This window comes from Triturus cristatus, chromosome 5_2 (assembly GCF_964204655.1).
Source record: "Triturus cristatus chromosome 5_2, aTriCri1.1, whole genome shotgun sequence".
NCBI lineage: Eukaryota > Metazoa > Chordata > Amphibia > Caudata > Salamandridae > Triturus > Triturus cristatus.
The window spans coordinates 1,018,046,552-1,018,065,032 of NC_140588.1; the positions used below are offsets into that span (position 1 = coordinate 1,018,046,552).

The following is an 18,481-nucleotide window of genomic DNA, read 5'->3' on the forward strand; positions in this document are numbered from 1 at the left end:
CGTGTCAGTTCACAGTGGTCACTTCATCCTCCGTGTGAAATGTATTTAGCTGGTAAGCCTTTAAAAATCCCGTTCCCACAAGAACAACTGTTCTGTTAGCCTTCTCTTAGTCAGGCTCTTTGTTCTCACTGGCGCTCTGCATTTCCTGATAGGGGAGCTGGCTTCCATAGGATGTTCAGGAGGAGTGGTTGCACTATTATTAGTGCGCATGATGGTTTGGCCAAAACCTTTTTATTCTCCTTTACTCTATTGTGGTACTTATTTACTCCTCCATTGGTCCTCCAATGGGTCTTGTACATCGCACTGAGGGAAAGGAAGTTAGTGGCAACCAAGTGCAACCATTAGCTACACAATGAGGACCAGGAATCAGTAACTAATTTCAAACATCAAGTTTATTAAAACAATAATATGGATCACTGACATAACATCGACGACAACAATAGCGACCTACCAGAATATCGTGTCAGCAATATCGATGTCCTGAATATCGACATCCTATCTACAACATGGTAAGTACAAAAATATTGAGAAAAAAAATGTTGTTGAAAATATCGAAGTTAAATATATCGGTTTTGTTTTAATGTTAAAAAATATTGTAAAATAAAGAAAAAATACAATTAACTTTAATTTATTTTTAAATGTAAAAAATTATAAATATTAAATTTAATTTAACAAAAATAAACATACATATTTACAATTTACTATAGATACATACTTTAAAATAATTAATAAATAATATTTTTATTCAATTATAAAATTTTAGAAATATATAAAAAATACAATTAAATATATATACACAAACACCTGTAACATAAATATTATAAATACACAAATATATTATAATTTAATCATATAAAATTTTAATTACATTTTAAATAATAATTTAGTACAAAAGTAAGGAAACTGTTGGATAGCGGAGGGGTAAAAATTACTATTCCTACTCCTGCGAGTGCAACTGTTGGGAAACTGTTGGATAACAGGGATGTAAAAATTACTATTCCCACTCCAGTGAGTGCTACAGTAGAGAAGGTGTTGGATAGCAGGTGGGAAAAAATTACTATTCCCACTCCAGTACGTGCAACAGTAGGGAAAGTGTTAAATAGCGGGGGGTAAAAATTACTATTCCCACTCCAGTGAATGCAACTATAGGGAAAGTGTTGGATAGCTGAGGGGAATAATTTACTATTCCCACTCCAGCAAATGCAACAGTAGGAAAAATGTTGGATAGTGGAGGGGAATAATTTAGTGTTCCCACACCAGCAAAATAATTAACATTAATTAACAAATAAATAATTATTAAAAAATAATTTACCTCCAACCATATTCCCCTATAAACCACACCACCAATATTGTAAAACATGACAAAATTAATTGACAATTAATTAACTAATAACAATTAACAAGCAAATTAAAAACAATCACTAATAAATTAGTTCACACAATTAACACAATGAAATAAATATTATAGAAAAAAATAATAAAACTTTTATTAACATTGAGGGGTCTATTAGTATGGTAGGCGGAGGCATCACTGCGGTGCTGCCGGTGGCGGAAAATGCTTTTTTCCACACAGCAGCAGCGGTCCTCACGGCTACCGCATTAGTATGGCCAAACATAGCCCATTTCCCGTCCACCGCGGTGCGACGCGAACCGCCATCAAAGTGTGCCCGCCACCGCGGCGGTGGGAGCCAATGGAAACTCACTGCCGTGCAGAATGATGTCCTGTCCGCTGTACAAATCAGGATGCCCCAAACAGCCAGTCACACCGCAGCGGAGAAACCGCCCAACCAGAGAAGGCGGAAGCAAAACAGCGGAGTGCGAAACCAGAGTCCTGGTCCCTTCCACCCGGTCCCGACCGTAATGGATCCAGCTCTACACATCTTCCCAGTGCTGTACCTCATACATTACCAGCAACTCATTGACCGTCGCGGACGATGCTGCAGGTATGCAAACACACAATTCCGCACACAACCACAACACACAACTCATGGGCTGATATAGGGTTATATAGGGTTCCTGTCCACACCAGACACCCTGGTGGGGACACAAACACATCCACAAGTGTACCCACACATGTCCTACCTGTCACCAAATCACCCCTCCGCATCCAGGTCACCCATCTACAGCGATCATGAAGTAATGTCACAGTCACGTCACCGCAGCAGTGAAGAAGCCGGAAAACACACGCACAATGCAGAAGGCAGGGCCAGCGCCAGGCATGGGCAGTGCGCAAAGACCACAGGGCCACACCTCCACCCTCCACATGCTAAGCCCCACCCAACATGAAGGGACATGCCATGTGCCCCTCCTCTGCTCCCCCATGCACAATAACCAGCCAGGTGAACCCACAACCTGCTCCACACACCAAACAACTAGAGAGACAAGAGACAGTCACAGCAGGTATGGCTGCAGAGGAACACACAGCACAGAAGCACAGGGCCAGGGCAACCCACACACCACAACAACACCACACTCATGGCAAGAAAACTGAGTCCAATCACAAAATGAACACACACACAGATAATGAACAATCACTCCACTGGACACACAGCCTGCCAAGTCACACAGACATACCCCTCACTCACACACAGCCACATACACAAACCACATGCCAGCAGCAATGGTGTACAACATATAGGAAAGATAAAGTGAGGTGCACACAAATGGAAGGCCAAGGAGCTAACTACCAAGCATGTGTACATCACATGCAAGACAAGGATCATATAACAACACCCTCAGCCCATCAAATCACACATGGCTGGCACAGTGAGTGAAGTCAAACCACAGTCACCTCAATGCAACAACTCAGAGAGACAGCAAGGCAACCCATGTATAGGCACAGGGATGAAAGGAAGGGTGTGAAGTCAAACAGTGAACAGCCACACATATGTATCCAACTAATTGATAGGAGTATATCAGCAACACAACAGACAGGGCCCATTGACACACTCCATGACTGTCAAACACAAGTAGGAATCTTCACACATAACCCCCACCACACAACACCAGTGTCAAACACACAGAAGGGTGCCAATAATGTCCAGTCAATACACTCCTGGGGGGTATCCACAAACATCACACACACACACAGAAGCCAGAACCAATGTTTGCACAAAAACAACAGCCAAACACATAATGCCACAAAAACACACACAGAACCACAACAAGACCAGACATGACCTGTGCAGCAACACTGTGGAAAGGCAATGGGAGCACAGACAGAACAGGAGTGCACCACCTCAGCAGTCAGGAACAATGCACAGACAACATACCACAACACAGACAAGAAGTGCACCATCACAAAACAATAATGGACACAAACTGGTAGAAATGGGCCTACAATGACACACAGACAGACATGCCACACCACCCATCAAGTCAACAGAGTGTCACAGTGTACCACATGCCTGCACATGCACAGGAATGACAACAGACAGCTCAAATATGAGAGAGGAAAACACCAAGGATGCACCTAACACAAGTACAGGAAGTAGAATAGACCTAAGTTCATGTGACAAACTCACAAGTAAGGCACACCACACCAACAAAACGCACACACTGACATGCAAATAGAACACCACACACAAAGCATCTGTCAACTACAAGAGACAACACAGCCCAAACACTGCACACATCCACATCAAACACACAACAGATGCAAATGCCAATAAATCACATTGCAAACACAGCAGGGCATCAGGAGATGCACACCAGGCAAGGACAAGGCAACATACATGCACTGCATGCACACCAAGCAGTGTGTGCACACCAAACATACCAGTCCCACACAGATATGAGTGACACACCATGAACACCCACAACAACAATCAAAACAGCACACTGACAACATCACAATCAGAAAGTGAAGCAGTACCTTAACAAACACACATACACCTAACCCAACACCCACAGATGCACAAGTCTGGGACCCCAAAGTGGAAACAACATGACCAGAGGACTGTGCAACACAAACAGTTGAACTGCATGGGAGTAATCGTGACTGCTAAACAGTACAAGAAAATCACATATAACCAATTGGAAAAATGTCCTGAGTGGCACCTTGGTCCAGTGCACAGATCTGCACCACAAAGCACAGTGTTACAAATGAAGTGATGGGAAGGCACACACACACAGGCAACCCAAGGGGACAGCTGACATGAAAGTGAAGTGCTGTGTACGTCAGTAGTGGACATGGCAGGAGTGTACCATACACAAATAGATGGAGTGCAGACTCACAATGGGTAGGCATCTGAAGCACAGATAGGGGATGGTATGACACCACACACCACATGCCAAACTGGAGGCAATAAAGCCCCATGTGACAGCAATGCATGAGAAAACAAACCCACAATGTCAGTGTGGCTGAGCAGGTATGCACAGTGACCACAAACAGTATCAAGACACATGACTGATCAACAAAACACAACACTGACTTGCCAGTCACACACTCTGCATACTCACAATTGCCAAAAACAAGTAGGAGTCAGCCAGAACTGCAAGGACACACCAACACACTGCACAGTGCACAACATAAAACACACACATGTGCACACAATCACAATCACATGGCTGAACAATCACACAAACAGGCACTCTACTCCTGGGTGACACATGTGTGTAGTTGACATTGCAGGGGCACACACACATCAACACTTCCGACAAAGTCACCCCCTTCACACTGCACACTTCTTGACCACCCAAGTGCACACATTGAAAGTAACCCATATGATTTGGATGACTGCCCATCGCAAGATGACTATACACCTCCACTGCAGGGCACACATAAAGTAAGATCACACATACATGATAACCCTGGCCAGCCTGCCTGCAATCCTGTGGATAGAATCCCACTTTGTACTGGCAGTGCCTCCAAACCTGACATGTGTACCATATAGCTAACATGAACAAAGAATGATAATGACAACAGCCTTTCATCTAAAACCACCATCATTGCACCCACAAGCATCAGAGTCAGGAAGAACTGAAGTCCCTAACACCCCTGTAAAAACTAGAAAAAGTGAGACAAGCCAATGTCAATGTTGAAGTGGCATACAGAGCATGTGTCACAGTAAACCATACCCACACAGAAAAAACTTTAATCAGTAAGGATACTGACAAAACAGACAACAGGAGCAACTGTCTTTATTCACACATTGCACAGATAGGCACCAATATTAGACAAGACCAAGGCCAGTGGCCAATCCAATGTGCACAGTAAGTACATGAGAAGCTGCACAGGCAAGGAGCAAATAGCAGTGAACAACAATGCCAGTGGCAAGCACAATGCGCAGAATAGTTACATGAGAAGGAGCACAGGCAAGGGGCAAACAGCAGTGAACAACAAGACCAGTGGTCAGCACAAAGTGCAGAGTAGTTGTTACATGAGAAACTGCACAGGCAAGGGGCAAACAGCAGTAAACAACAAGGCCAGTGGCCAGCACAAAGTGCAGAGTAGTTACATGAGAAGCTGCACAGGCAAGGGGCAAACAGCAGTGAACAACAAGGCCAGTGGCCAGTCCAATGTGCAGAGTAAGTCCATGAGAAGATGCACAGGCAAGGGGCAGTCCAATGTGCAGAGTAAGTCCATGAGAAGATGCACAGGCAAGGGGCAAACAGCAGTGAACAACAAGGCCAGTGGCCGGCACGAAGTGCAGAGTAAGTCCATGAGAAGCTGCACAGGGAATGTGTGCTACTGTACCCTGCCATGGTCAGCAACACAGGGGGGTAACAATGGGCAGCACAGACACCGCTGTGGGCGAAACAGGTGTGTGAATGTGACTACCACTCAGACTTGGCTGTCAGTTGGACCGGGTGCTGGCAGTGTGTCAGGGACAGTTGGAGGCCTTGACTGGGGAGAGAGAGGCCTAGCTGATGTAGAGGCATCAGTGGCTTGGGAAGCCGGAGGGCTGCTTGGACCAGGTGGTATAGTGGCACGTTGAGATGGAGTCATGCTGCAGTGAGACACAGTGTGGCTGGGAGATTGTGGAGGGGTGCCTTTCGACTTCTTGGGAAAAATGGCTTCCCTGTCTTGGCATTAATGGAAAGGGGTCTGGACACAACAGGCACACTCACCACCAAAGCTGCATCAGGTGCGGACGGTGGCACCCCCTCTGGGGACATGCTGGATCCAGCTGTCCGCTTGGCCTGCCCTTGCCCCTCCATCCCCTGTTTACCAGGTTTACCTACTACAGTGCCCTCCTTTTCCTGCTTCACAGGGCTTTGGATGGGAGTTGAGGATATGTGTGAATCTGCCTTGGAGCTCTCCTTATGTGTACTTTTAGCAGACACCACTTTCTCAGCGGGCACGGAAACTATCTGCTTGCCTTTGTGAGACGCTTTTGGGACAGAGGCATGTGACCCTGAGGCCTGCTTCTTGGCATTGTGAACCTTGCTGTTGCCTGACGGGATTTTGTATTTGCGCTCTGGGGTGGCTTTAGTTTTTTGTGGGGATGGTGTTTGCGCCCTGGACTGCTTGGGCTGCTGCTGCTGTGTGCTGCGTGTGCTGTATCTTGCCCTTGATGTCTGTGGTGTGTGGTCACTATCGTCAGATGTGGCCACTGGCAGGGGGGTGGACAAAGGAACTGGAGCAGGACTCCAAGATTGTGCCAGTTGAATGGCTGCCGTCACTGCGGAAGACAAAGACTGGACAGTCTGGTGTAGCCCACCCATGTCTGAATGTATGCCCTCCATGAAAGCAACCACCTGTGCCAACTTTTTGTCGTGGTCTTGGAAGGCATTGAGGAGAGCTGTCTGGCCCACACACAGCTGGTGCAAAAGGTCCATAGACTCAGCACTGATGGCAGCAGGAGGGACGGGGCAGCGGTGCCTGGGGTGAAGGACACTCTTACCTTCTTACAGTTGCGAACACGGGCAGCACTAGTGGAAGTAGCTGAGAGGGTGGGCACTGCACGCTGTGTGGTGAAAGAGGAGGCAGAGTCCCCGTTCCCTGTGCCCACCAACAAAGATGTGTCACCGCTGGCGTCAGTTGACACTGAGGTTTGCGTCTCTGGCTGTGATTCGTCAAGCATACTCCTGTCCACCTCCGAGGTGCTGGTCACATCTGTGTCACTGTGCTTGTGTCCAGCTGTTGTGCTTGATGCCTCACCACTGGTGTCCATCCCCTGTCCTTCCGTACCCACTGGCGATGCTGCATGTGAGAGAGAGATGTAGGATCAATTAACAGAACAATCATATGCACGCAAAGCATCACTGAAGATGATGAAATATACATGTTGCACACCATCTTGTGCAATAACATTGTGCAACCTCAATTTTTAACTCGAATTTTGCGTGTCAATAAGCGAACCAGGCATAAGTGAGCCATGTGATGACCACACAGCACAATATCCTGTGGGTGGCTCCGTTCAATCAGACACACAAATAGCTCTGCGCACACCTAGGGCCCTGATGGGGGCAAAGATGAACCCCAAGACATGTTGCCACTGTCACATCTGGATGGAGCAGGAGGGGACAACGCAGATACAGACAACATAATAGTCCACAATGCCCATGAGCTCATGCCATCCACCATGTTGTACTTTGGGGCAAAACTACTGTTGCACATTGGCGTCAGATGTCTAAGTCTCACAAATCTGAGGTCAGGCAATGCATGCATTGATGAAAGCACACTCTGATTATGCACACTGCTGTTCCCTTCCATGTGATTTCCCAGACTACCCGAATGCAGACGATACCTGAAGACCATGACTCAGAATGCAATGTCAAAGCCTATTACTCAAATTACATTAGGAAGTACAGGTAGGGCAAATGCATGACAGCTGCATCCAACACAGAGGCCACTTACAAGCCACTGCATCACACTACCAACATCACATAGCCCAGCGCTGGCCCAGGCTGTGGACACATGCAGCCACTCACAGCCAAAGTCACCCTTCCGTGAATACTCACCACTAGCTTGCTGCTGATGCTCCTTCAAACATGCATCTAGCTCAGGCTGTGTCAGGGCCAAGATGCGGGCCATTAGTGGTGTCATGCTCCGCCGCGCCAACCTGCCAGTCCGAGGGAGCAGCCCCAGCGTCATCTCTGCCACGTTCTTGCTCAGCTGGCAGATGTCATCCCACCTCTTGTGACAGTGGGTGCGCCGTCAGTTTAAGACACCCAGAGCCCGCACCTTGCATGCAATGGCCCTCCACACGGCCTTACGCTGGTATACTTTGAGCTGCAGGCATGGGAGACAAAAGGGGGAAAACATCAGTGACACAGTGTTATGTAGCAATATCTCACAGTACAGGAACATGATACTAACTCATCCCAACTCCACAGATATGTCTAACAGAGACAAGAATGCATCTCACATGGAACATCAGCATGGGAGAACCACACGGAAATGCATGCAGGTGTGAGGGTGGACACTGTTCCTGCCCCTCTCATACACATGCAGGATGCTAGGACAGAAAGCCATGTGTAGTCTGCCCACATCTACTGTCCATTTTAAGGTAGAGGAAGACATACATTTCATATCAATATATGTTTGAGGGTAGACTCACTGTGTCCTACACTGTGCAGCCCTCAATGTCCTTGCACTGTGAATGGCTCACTGTGTCATGGATGTCACATTGAGGGACATGATCTCACAAACCCACACCCTTCTCACAAGGCCTGTCATGTGCAATCTGCAGGGCTGGGATGGCTCATTGATGGAGAGTAAGGAAAAAAGACACATGTAACACTCTGTACATTCAGTGATGTGTCCTTGTCAGATTGCTCGGAGACTGTGCAGGCCAGGTGGTCTCCCACTGAGAAGGACAACAGGGACCCACACAGCCATTCACACAAGCAATCACTGGCCTGACTCCTGCATTACCAACTTGCTGTGTCACTGTATTGCTGACAAAACAAGACATGCCCCCCCACATCTTGATGTGCAGGCAGGGAAACACGTGAAATAGGCTACACACCCCTTTCCCCTTGAGAAAGCATGCTAGGCAGTGCATGACAAAACCCCACACTCTCAGGCACATACTGCAGCAGCTCAACTTCATGTGTGCCCCCCCGCATTCTCACTCCCACTGTTGAAGACTTACAACGACTTTTGGGGCACCATAAAGCCTTGGATACTGTCTGAGCACCTTGTCCACCAGGACCTCCAGCTTCTCGCTGGTGAAAAGACTGGCCCGGATCTTCTCAATCCTCACCATCACTGTGGTGTTGAGGGGTGGCAGGCAGCAGTCCCTGGAGACAGCAGCAGCAGCAGTTGGTGTTGAGGGGTGGCAGGCAGCAGTCCCTGGAGACAGCAGCAGCAGTTGGTGTTGAGAGGTGGCAGGCAGCAGGCTCTGTGAACTGTGGAAATGTGAGGCTCTTCCCCACACATAAATAGCCCCTTGGCTAGTTTCAGTGGTTCTAAGCTGCTGCAATTGGTGTTCCAGGTCAGCCTTTTTCAAATACATCCAATGCCCGGCTCCGCGGTGGCGGGGCACACCTACTGCAATTTTCAAAATTGCATCAGGCTACTGCAATTGCGGTTCCCAATGGCTGTAAGGGCATGGTCCCTTGTGGTGACACACCGCAGGGGCCAGGCGGGCGCTACTGCGGCGGTGCATCTTTCAATTGCATCCAATAACCAGCTCTGCGGTGGCGGAGCACACCTACCGCTATTTTCAAAATTGCATTAGGCTATCGCAATTGCGGTTCCCATTGGCTGTAAGGGCATGGGCCATGGCGGTGCCACACCGCAGGGGCCGGGCGGGCGCTACCCCGGTGGTGCGTCTCTCAATTGCATCCAATGACCGCCTCCGCGGTGGCGGAGCACGCCTACCGCGATTTTCAAAATTGCATTAGGCTAATGCGATTGCGGTTCCCATTGGCTGTAAGGGCATGGGCCACGGCGGTAACACACTGCTGGTGCCAGGCGGTAGCTACCGCAACTTGGGTGCCATACATTGACATGAGTGACCATGATTTGGATGGCGGAGCATGCCAACCGTCATTTGACAATACTCAAATGCCTATCACTACTGCGAATGTGTTTTGGGAATTGGTGGTGGCACACCGCTGGTGCCAGGGGGTAGCTACCATGATTTGGATGCCATACATTGACATGAGTGACCGTCATTTGGGTGGCGGAGCATGCCAACCGCCATTTGGCAATACTCAAATGCCTATCACTAACGCGATTGTGTTTTGGGTATTGGTGGTGACACACCACTGAGGCCAGGTGGTAGGTAACGTGATTTGGGTGCCATACATTGACATGAGTGACCGTGATTTGGGTGGTGGAGCATGCGAACCACCATTTGGCAAAACTCAAATGCCTATCACTACCGCAATTGTGTTTTGGGCCATGGCGGTGACACATCACAGGGGCCAGGCGGGCGCTTCCACAGTGGTGCGTCTTTCAATTGCATCCAATGACCGGCTCCGCGGTGGTGGAGCACACCTACCGCGATTTTCAAAATTGCATTAGGCTAACACGATTGCGGTTCCCATTGGCTATAAGGGCATGGGCCACGGCGATGACACACTGCTGGTGCCAGGCGATAGCTACCACGATTTGGGTGCCATACATTGATGTGAGTGACCGTGATTTGGGTGGTGGAGCATGCCCACTGCCATTTGAGCATGTGTATATGCCTATCACTACCGCAATTGTGTTTTGGGCATTGGTGGTGACACCCTGCTGGTGCCAGGCGGTAGCTACCGCGATGTGGGTGCCATACATTGACATGAGTAACCGTGATTTGGGTGGCGGAGCATGCCAAACGCCATTTGGCAATACTCAAATGCCTATCACTACCGCAATTGTGTTTATGGCATTTGTGGTGGCACACCGCTGGTGCCAGGAGGTAGCTACCATGATTTGGGTGCCATACATTGACATTAGTGACCGTGATTTGGGTGGCAGAGCATGCCAACCGCCATTTGGCAATACTCAAATGCCTATCACTACCGTGATTGTGTTTTGGGCATTGGTGGTGACACACCGCTGGGACCAGGCGGTAGCTACTGAGATTTGGGTGCCATACACTGACATGAGTGACCGTGATTTGGGTGGCAGAGCATGCGAACCGCCATTTGGCAAAACTCAAATGCCTATCACTACCGCAATTGTGTTTTGGGCATTGGTGGTAACACTGCTGGAGCAGGCAGTAGCTAATGCGATTTGGGTGCCATACAATGATATGAGTGACCGTGATCTGGTGGCTTAGCACTTTGACAGCACCTATGGACACATCATGCTGTGTCAATGGCCAATGAGCAGTTATCAACAGTGCACAGTGGCCACATGATTAATGTCACATCATTATGCACACAATGCCAATGTAACATTTACCCCACTGCTGACTGCACATGCCATGTTTGTGCATGTGATTTTGGACATTGGCATGTACTCCCTCACATGTCACTTGTGATATTGATGGGCATGTACACAGAACAGTGTTATGGTGAACTCTCCAATGTGTACACATGTCAATGTGTGAAAGTGCTGGGAAAATCACAGTGATGTATGTCTTAATGAACAATGTGCAGATTTGTCATTCTACTTTTCTTGGCTCATGCACACACTTGTTGTTTACGCACCGCCTGTGGTCATTTTGTTGTTGATGTGTGCCATGTTCAACCTACGCCTGAAGGTGTGGCAGGTACAGCAGCTAGGTTTGAGACAGTAGTGTTGCAGTTTCACACATATGCTGTATGAAAGACTCTCAGGCCTGCTCATGCTAGATGTGGCCATATCTGTTTGTGCCTTCTCATAGTCAGATGTTGTTTCGGAGGTACTTGCTGTGTGAAAGGGGCCAAGTGTACAAGTAGTGTAGTTGAAGGTGTCCCTACATGTATGCTGGCCTGTAGCTCAAATATGATGACAAGTAAAGGAAATTCTACCCTCAAGACAAGGGAGGAAGATGTCACCTGCCACCTGATAATAAAGGAGCGAAACTACGTCTCCAAACAATAACAACCACAGCCTGAATTATATATATTGGAGCAAGTCAACAGGACAAAGAAGACACAAAAACATGGATACAATAAAAGTGGATTAAATGTTAAATGGGATTAACAATTTTATCAAAACTGATTGAATGGTAGAATGAACAATATATCATATCCCCCCCAAAGAGAGCTCTATACAATAAAATAAACAAATACAAACACATATATTGTATAATCTAACCAATCAAACACTCCACATTCTCACATTCAACAAACAAAACATGTATATAAAAAGAAGACGGAAAAACCAGAATAGATGTATGGGGCTCTAATACATATAGCAAGTATTCCAATGGTGTACAGCCCACTGGTTCCAGTCATGCACGGTGCCGACGCACGTTTCGGTGCTGGGCTAACAAGAGGCCATCACCTTCTTCAGGGCACTGAATAGGGAAAAGCACTGAAGTGGGGAAGACTAAGGAACAAGGAAGATCTTACAGGTGTATACTGGATATACCCTGGATCCACAATCTACATCAGGGGTCTCCAACCTTTTCTGTAGTGAGAGCTAGTTCTGCTCAAGAAAAGTCTTCCTGAGCTACTAGCAAATTTTATAACTGTAAAATAGTGACTACACTATGACCATCCAAAGCAGGATTTTCAGTAGTTACCACCCAAGTATATCAAGTGCGGTTACCAGCAGAAATGCTGGGAAAAAGTTAATCAATATTAAATGCCTCCCTGTGACTTATGAAGTTACATTCAAATCTTGACGTGCCCTTTGGCACAAAGGATATAAGCACAGCAGTACGTCTCCCCAGCTCCGCCTGAATTATCATTCCCCAGTTTCTGAAAATGCATATTTTCTATTTAATACTATTTTGCACTGTGGGCAAACAAACTCAAATTTCCAGAAGGAAATCCATTTTTGAAAACTAAAACTGCCTTTAAAATATTCGTTTTCAGTTTATGAGAAATGCGCAATCCCAAAACATCAGCCTGTCCTTTTCATCATGTACTCCCATGTACAAATACCTCATATGGACAGACTACTTTGAATTCCCAGATATTACATTCATATGCCATGGATACTCACCATAGCACCACGGATGCCTGTATTATGCCAGTAATACCCACCATTATACTAGGGCCACAGTTGTGCCAGGGCTGTTAACCATAAGGATCAGGGATGAGACCATATATCAGTCATGACCATTAATATGTCGGGAATAGGTACATATGGGCCAGTCATGCTCTTAGTATGTCAATGATGGCTGCCAGTATACCATGACTAGACCCACAATACTAAAATAGTCGAGGATGACCATTATTATGCCATCGGCACTATTATGCCAGGAATGGACACAATTATGCCAGAGATGACACTCTTATGATAGGGGCTAGCATATACATTTGGCGGTTCTTGGTACCAGGCATAGTTTCAGGAAGTAATTGTGTTTATTATGGACACACACATAAATGTTGATCAATCTCTTAATTTTCTCTGGTCTGGATCATACCCTGTTCTCAGGTCATGGGCTGGTCATGCATCTAACTGACACGTTTTCACTCGGACTCCTGCATTCCCACAATTTGGTGGGTCATCACTAATTACTGCTCAGGCTACTGCTGCCATATTCCTTTGATGGTGCACTGTTGCGACTGATAAAGGAGGGACTATAACAATGGTCAATCTCCTTGTGGCTTAATTATATTGAGATTGAATACAGACGGTCATGTAGCAGGCCCTATAGGCAGACACAGTGTGTGTTTGAGTGTTAGCATTAGATACTGCCATAAATGTGGCTGGCTGTCACTCCAAGGGTCTTGAGATGAGCAGTGCTGCCTTCTTTAATAGGAACCTACTCTCTGAATTTGATACTGGCTTTACTTCACCTCAGAGAGCTACTTTGAAGGTACCTGCGAGCTACCAGTAGCTCCCGAGCTACTCGTTGGAGTCCCCTGGCCTAGACGCTGAATTGCATGTAAAAATTGAAAGTTAGAAACACACAAAGCTCCATTTCCCCTCTTTGAAAAGCATTTTGTGAACAACATGAGGGAGGAGGGTGGTAAAAGCCAATGGGGGGCGGTGGGGGTGTAGAGTTGAATTATGGGGAGTGGGAGGAGGGTGAGGGGATGCTCCCTTCTCATAACAATATTGAAATATTGAGGCGAGGAACTGGGACCAAAGTAAAATTGAGATCTCATCTGGCCCCATAGCACTCAAACACCATGATTACAAAATGTAACATTTAATCTGGGCAGCTGAGGGAAGGCGATACTCAATAGAGACACTAGCCTCAGGGGTTTCTACTGAAAAAACTGCACTGCAGCTCTCATCATTGTCTACGTAGAATTCCTTTGGATAATGGGACAAGGTTACGCGCTAATAAAACAAGGCACAGCACCCTTTCTAGTTGCACTCACTTCTGCCTATCAAAGCCCAGAACTTCCTCGAGTTTTAGTGATCTCAGGTTCTCTGAGAGATATCCATTTTTTAATCAACTTACTTTTCTTATTAAGAATTAATCTATATCTTTTCTTTTTCTTCGCCGGGTTCTTCATTATTTTACCTCTTACGTAGGAGCCATACAGAAATTGACACCTGGTCAGCCGATTTACAGATTTAGATATTTCCCTAGTTACTTTAGGGCCTTTGTCGAGTTTAGTACAATCTGTTTTTGCCTCAAAACAATTCTCATCCATTTGGTTATATTTCTCTTAAGGGTTAAACAGCAGTCACTTTAAATCTTCTAAAGTCTTTCCAAGGAAATTATTTATTTCAGCCAGTCTTCCCTCATCCCAATGTGTGCGCCAGTTACAGATGTTCAACGAGAGATACACCTCTTATTGGTTCCATGTTGAAGGTTCGTCAACTGAAAACCTACTTTAAAGTAAATTATTTGATGGCTGCTCAACGAGTTATCAATAACTTTGAGCCGAAACATAGTGAAAGAGGCTAATACATAATCAAGGATAGAGAGACAGGGGTTACATATAAATGTGTAGCTGGCTGGTATATCATTTTCCATTCTACCATTGCAAATAATACACTTCCTCACATTCCAGTTTAGCCTTTCCAAGCTTGCAAGCTTTATTGACAGGTAGGCAGCACGTTTGGGAGAGCATATCCATAAAGTCCTGTTTGATTCAATATACATTTTTAGGTCGAGCCTAGAGCAGCGCATGCGCTGCTTGCTCGACTTTTAGGAAGAGGTTTCAAAGTGCTACCCACAGGCAGTCTTTTGCCGGCCACCAGCTTGCTGTTAGCGCACAAGCGCGCACAATTCTGGCTTTCTACAGCGCGTGAATCCCCTCCCCCCTCCTCGTCAGCTTCATTTGTTTCCGAGCGCTGATATTGACAGACTTTGTGTGTTTCCCTCACTTCAAGGCAAGTGCACGCACGTATAATTTTTGTATTTGCTAATAATTGCATCAGCTTATTTGTAATTCCCGTACTTCAAAGCAAGCGTACACGTATAATTTTTTTTCTTGTTAATATAAAGTATTTGTTAATAATTGCGTACGTTGAGCCGACAACAAGGCTCGAACACTGGTCCTCAGCTCCCGAGTCGGCAGCTCTCACCGCTGAACCATAACCTCTCCCTCCGAGAGCAGCATTCATTTTAAATGCTTGTTCTAATTTACTCTCAAAACTACTGAAATTAGCTGGTAAAACCGCCTAGTGTTTTTCCCCTGAAATGTTTTACCTGCCCATTTAGAATGTGAGATAACATGTTAAATTTGACTTCAAAATGTTACTCAAGGACATGGGTATGTCCATGCTACATGGAAGGTCTTACCTAAATCACATATGCATTTAACACCTAGAAAGTCCCAACACTGTGTTGGCCACTGTACCAACGTGACCTCGGCTCACCAGGGGAACACGAGCCTTTGTCCCCCCTCCCCTCCCCGAGACAGAGCCTTGCTTTCTAAAGCCCGGGTTGTAAAAATATGCCTCATTTTTCTAGCGCGTTTTCCTGCAGCGATCGCCTAAGTGGCTGCAGCAGTAAAACCATTTAACGCCGGCGGTATTTCCAGCGCCACTAAAGAGTTCAGTTCCGTCCCCGTTGGACTGGCGGCAGGAAATGTTTTAAGAGACATGTATAAAGTTGTTGAGCGCCGGGGTGATGTTTTAATTATGCTTCCAGCATAACACAGCGCATTGAGTTGACAGGAATGTTTACCATCTTTTTTCCCTTTTTTTTTTTTTTTATATATTCCGCCTTTCACTAGACACAGGATGTAAACTTCATTTCAAAGGCAGAATAAATGCAAAGAATAAGAGCGCGAGCATAAATGTGTCAGCAGCTTTTTTTTTCTATACTCTTCAATGAATGACTCTTTCAAGCTACAAATCATTCCACATGCTTTGCAGGCAGGGGAGCGGCTGGGCACCATTGTTCCTGTGGAAGTAATTGGAGTCGACAAAGCCTTTAGGATTTAGTAGGCTGTAATAATGTAAAAGATAGCAGCAATAATGGGAAATCTAAAATCTGTCACTGGGCAAATATGCACGAGTTAAGGGTTTATCTTTCACAAACATCAGAGCTTAACTTTTATTGACAGTGAGTGTTGCTCCTTGCATAAACTTTAAAGAAACAAGCATTGGCATAGCCAATAGGTCTCGCTTTTGGGAACTTATAAGTATTTTGTTATTCAGCACAATATCTTTGGTGCAACAACATCAACTATTGCATGGCTAAACACTTAAAAGGTCCCAAAGGCGTGACCTATTGGCTATGCCAATGCTTGTTATATCTTTATGCACGAGTAATGACTGTGTACACATTCATAGAGTAATATAGATTAATGGCTATTGAGGGTTTCTTTATGGTATGTTAGCAATCGTCCTTCCCACATGGGCCTGAACAGGATCGAAGACCATCTTTTAAAAAAATTTAAAAGTAATGCCTTGAGCACCTCCACAACAGTAACATCGCTACTCTTGTTCATAACTCCACTACCGACAGTCCAGACCTGAAGAAACCTGCAAAAAAAAGAAAATCCTGCCTAACTGCAGCAACCGCTGTGTGTCCTGCCTAACTTCAGCAACCGCTGTGTGCCCTGCCTAACTGCAGCAACCACTGTGTGACCTGCCTAACTGCAGCAACTGCTGTGTGTCCTGCCTAACTGCAGTAACTGCTGTGTGTCCTGCCTAGCTGCAGCAACTTCTGTGTTTTCTGCCAAGGCGCAGTAACTTCTGTGTTTTCTGCCCAACTGCAGCAACCTCTTCTGCCCAACTGCAGCAACCTCTGTGTTTTCTGCCTAACTGCACCAACCGCTGTGTGTTCTGCCTAACTGCAACCCCTGTGTGTCCTGCCTAACTGCAGCAACTGCTGTGTATTCTGCCTAACTGCACCAACCGATGTGTGTTCTTCCTAATTGCACCAACCGCTGTGTGTTCTTCCTAACTGCAGTGACTGCTGTGTGTCCTGCCTAACTGCACCAACTGCTGTGTGTTCTGCCTAACTGCACCAACTGCTGTGTGTTCTGCCTAACTGCAGCAACCGCTGTGTGTCCTGCCCAACTGCAGCAACTGCTGTGTGTGCTGCCTAACTGCACCAACTGCTGTGTGTTCTGCCTAACTGCAGCAACCGCTGGGTGTCCTGCCTAACTGCAGCAACTGCTCTGTGTTCTGCCTAACTGCACCAACCGCTGTGTGTCCTGCCTAACTGCACCAACCGCTGTGTGTTCTGCCTAACTGCAGAAACCGCTGTGTATCCTGCCTAACTGCAGCAACCGCTGTGTGTCCTTCCTAACTGCAGCAACCGCTGTGTGTCCTTGCTAACTGCAGCAACCGCTGTGTGTTCTGCCTAACTTCAACCGCTGTGTGTCCTGCCTAACTGCAGCAACCGCTGTGTTTTCTGCCTAACTGCAGAAACCGCTTTGTCACTGTCCCAACCTTACTCCCAGGACTTCACTTTTACCCTAAGCTCCTAAAATCCTGCCTCTGTAGCGGACAGTCAATTGCTACTACATTGTTCATCTGGCCATAAATATTATCAGCATTTTACTCTAAAACCCGCTCTTACTGAAAATTGACATTTCTGTATTTCTGGTGTGCACAAGGCCGGCTTTTAGTATGTGGCAACGGGGCCCATGCCAAGGGTGCAGACCTCCATAAGTGCAGTGGAACTCCCTGTAGCCAGTGATATTGGGACAATTTTTAAGGGTGGTGGTACTGCCATCAATGGTATATCACTGACGTCAGAGTCCAGTAGCATTACACAGGCCCCTGTAGCCCCTGCAGGGCGTGGGTGGGCCGCCAAGCTGCAGGGGGCCCCCTTCACCACAGTACTCTGGTCAGAGAGCTCCGGATTAAATCCGGAGCAGGGGCCCATCCAGGTACCTTGCAGGGGGGGGGGGGGCGTCACGTTTCGTTATGCCACTGATAGAGTGGCACAAAGAACAAGTGTAGCAAATGAGCCCTGCCCATTCAGTAGGAGTGTTGTAAGGGTGTGGTATATAGCCAATGATGCACTATGGTACATACTCGGAAATATATTACCAAAGCCTGGTGTGATAGTGCACTCGTTTACAGACAGCACACTTTCCATTTAAATGGCCACTACATTTGCAAACTACT

General features: G+C 46.6%; 1 long non-coding RNA gene across 1 annotated transcript in view; it reads right to left on the bottom strand.

The window, feature by feature from the left end:
- Positions 1–5,133: 5,133 nt before the first annotated feature.
- Positions 5,134–18,481, bottom strand: part of LOC146829600 (uncharacterized) — a 104,361-nt gene continuing 91,013 nt past the window's right edge. The window contains exons 3-4 of the long non-coding RNA XR_014962274.1: positions 7,909–8,179; positions 5,134–7,147 (exon numbers count right to left, since the gene is read on the bottom strand). This is a non-coding gene — a long non-coding RNA (uncharacterized LOC146829600). The remainder of the gene's footprint in view (positions 7,148–7,908; positions 8,180–18,481) is intronic.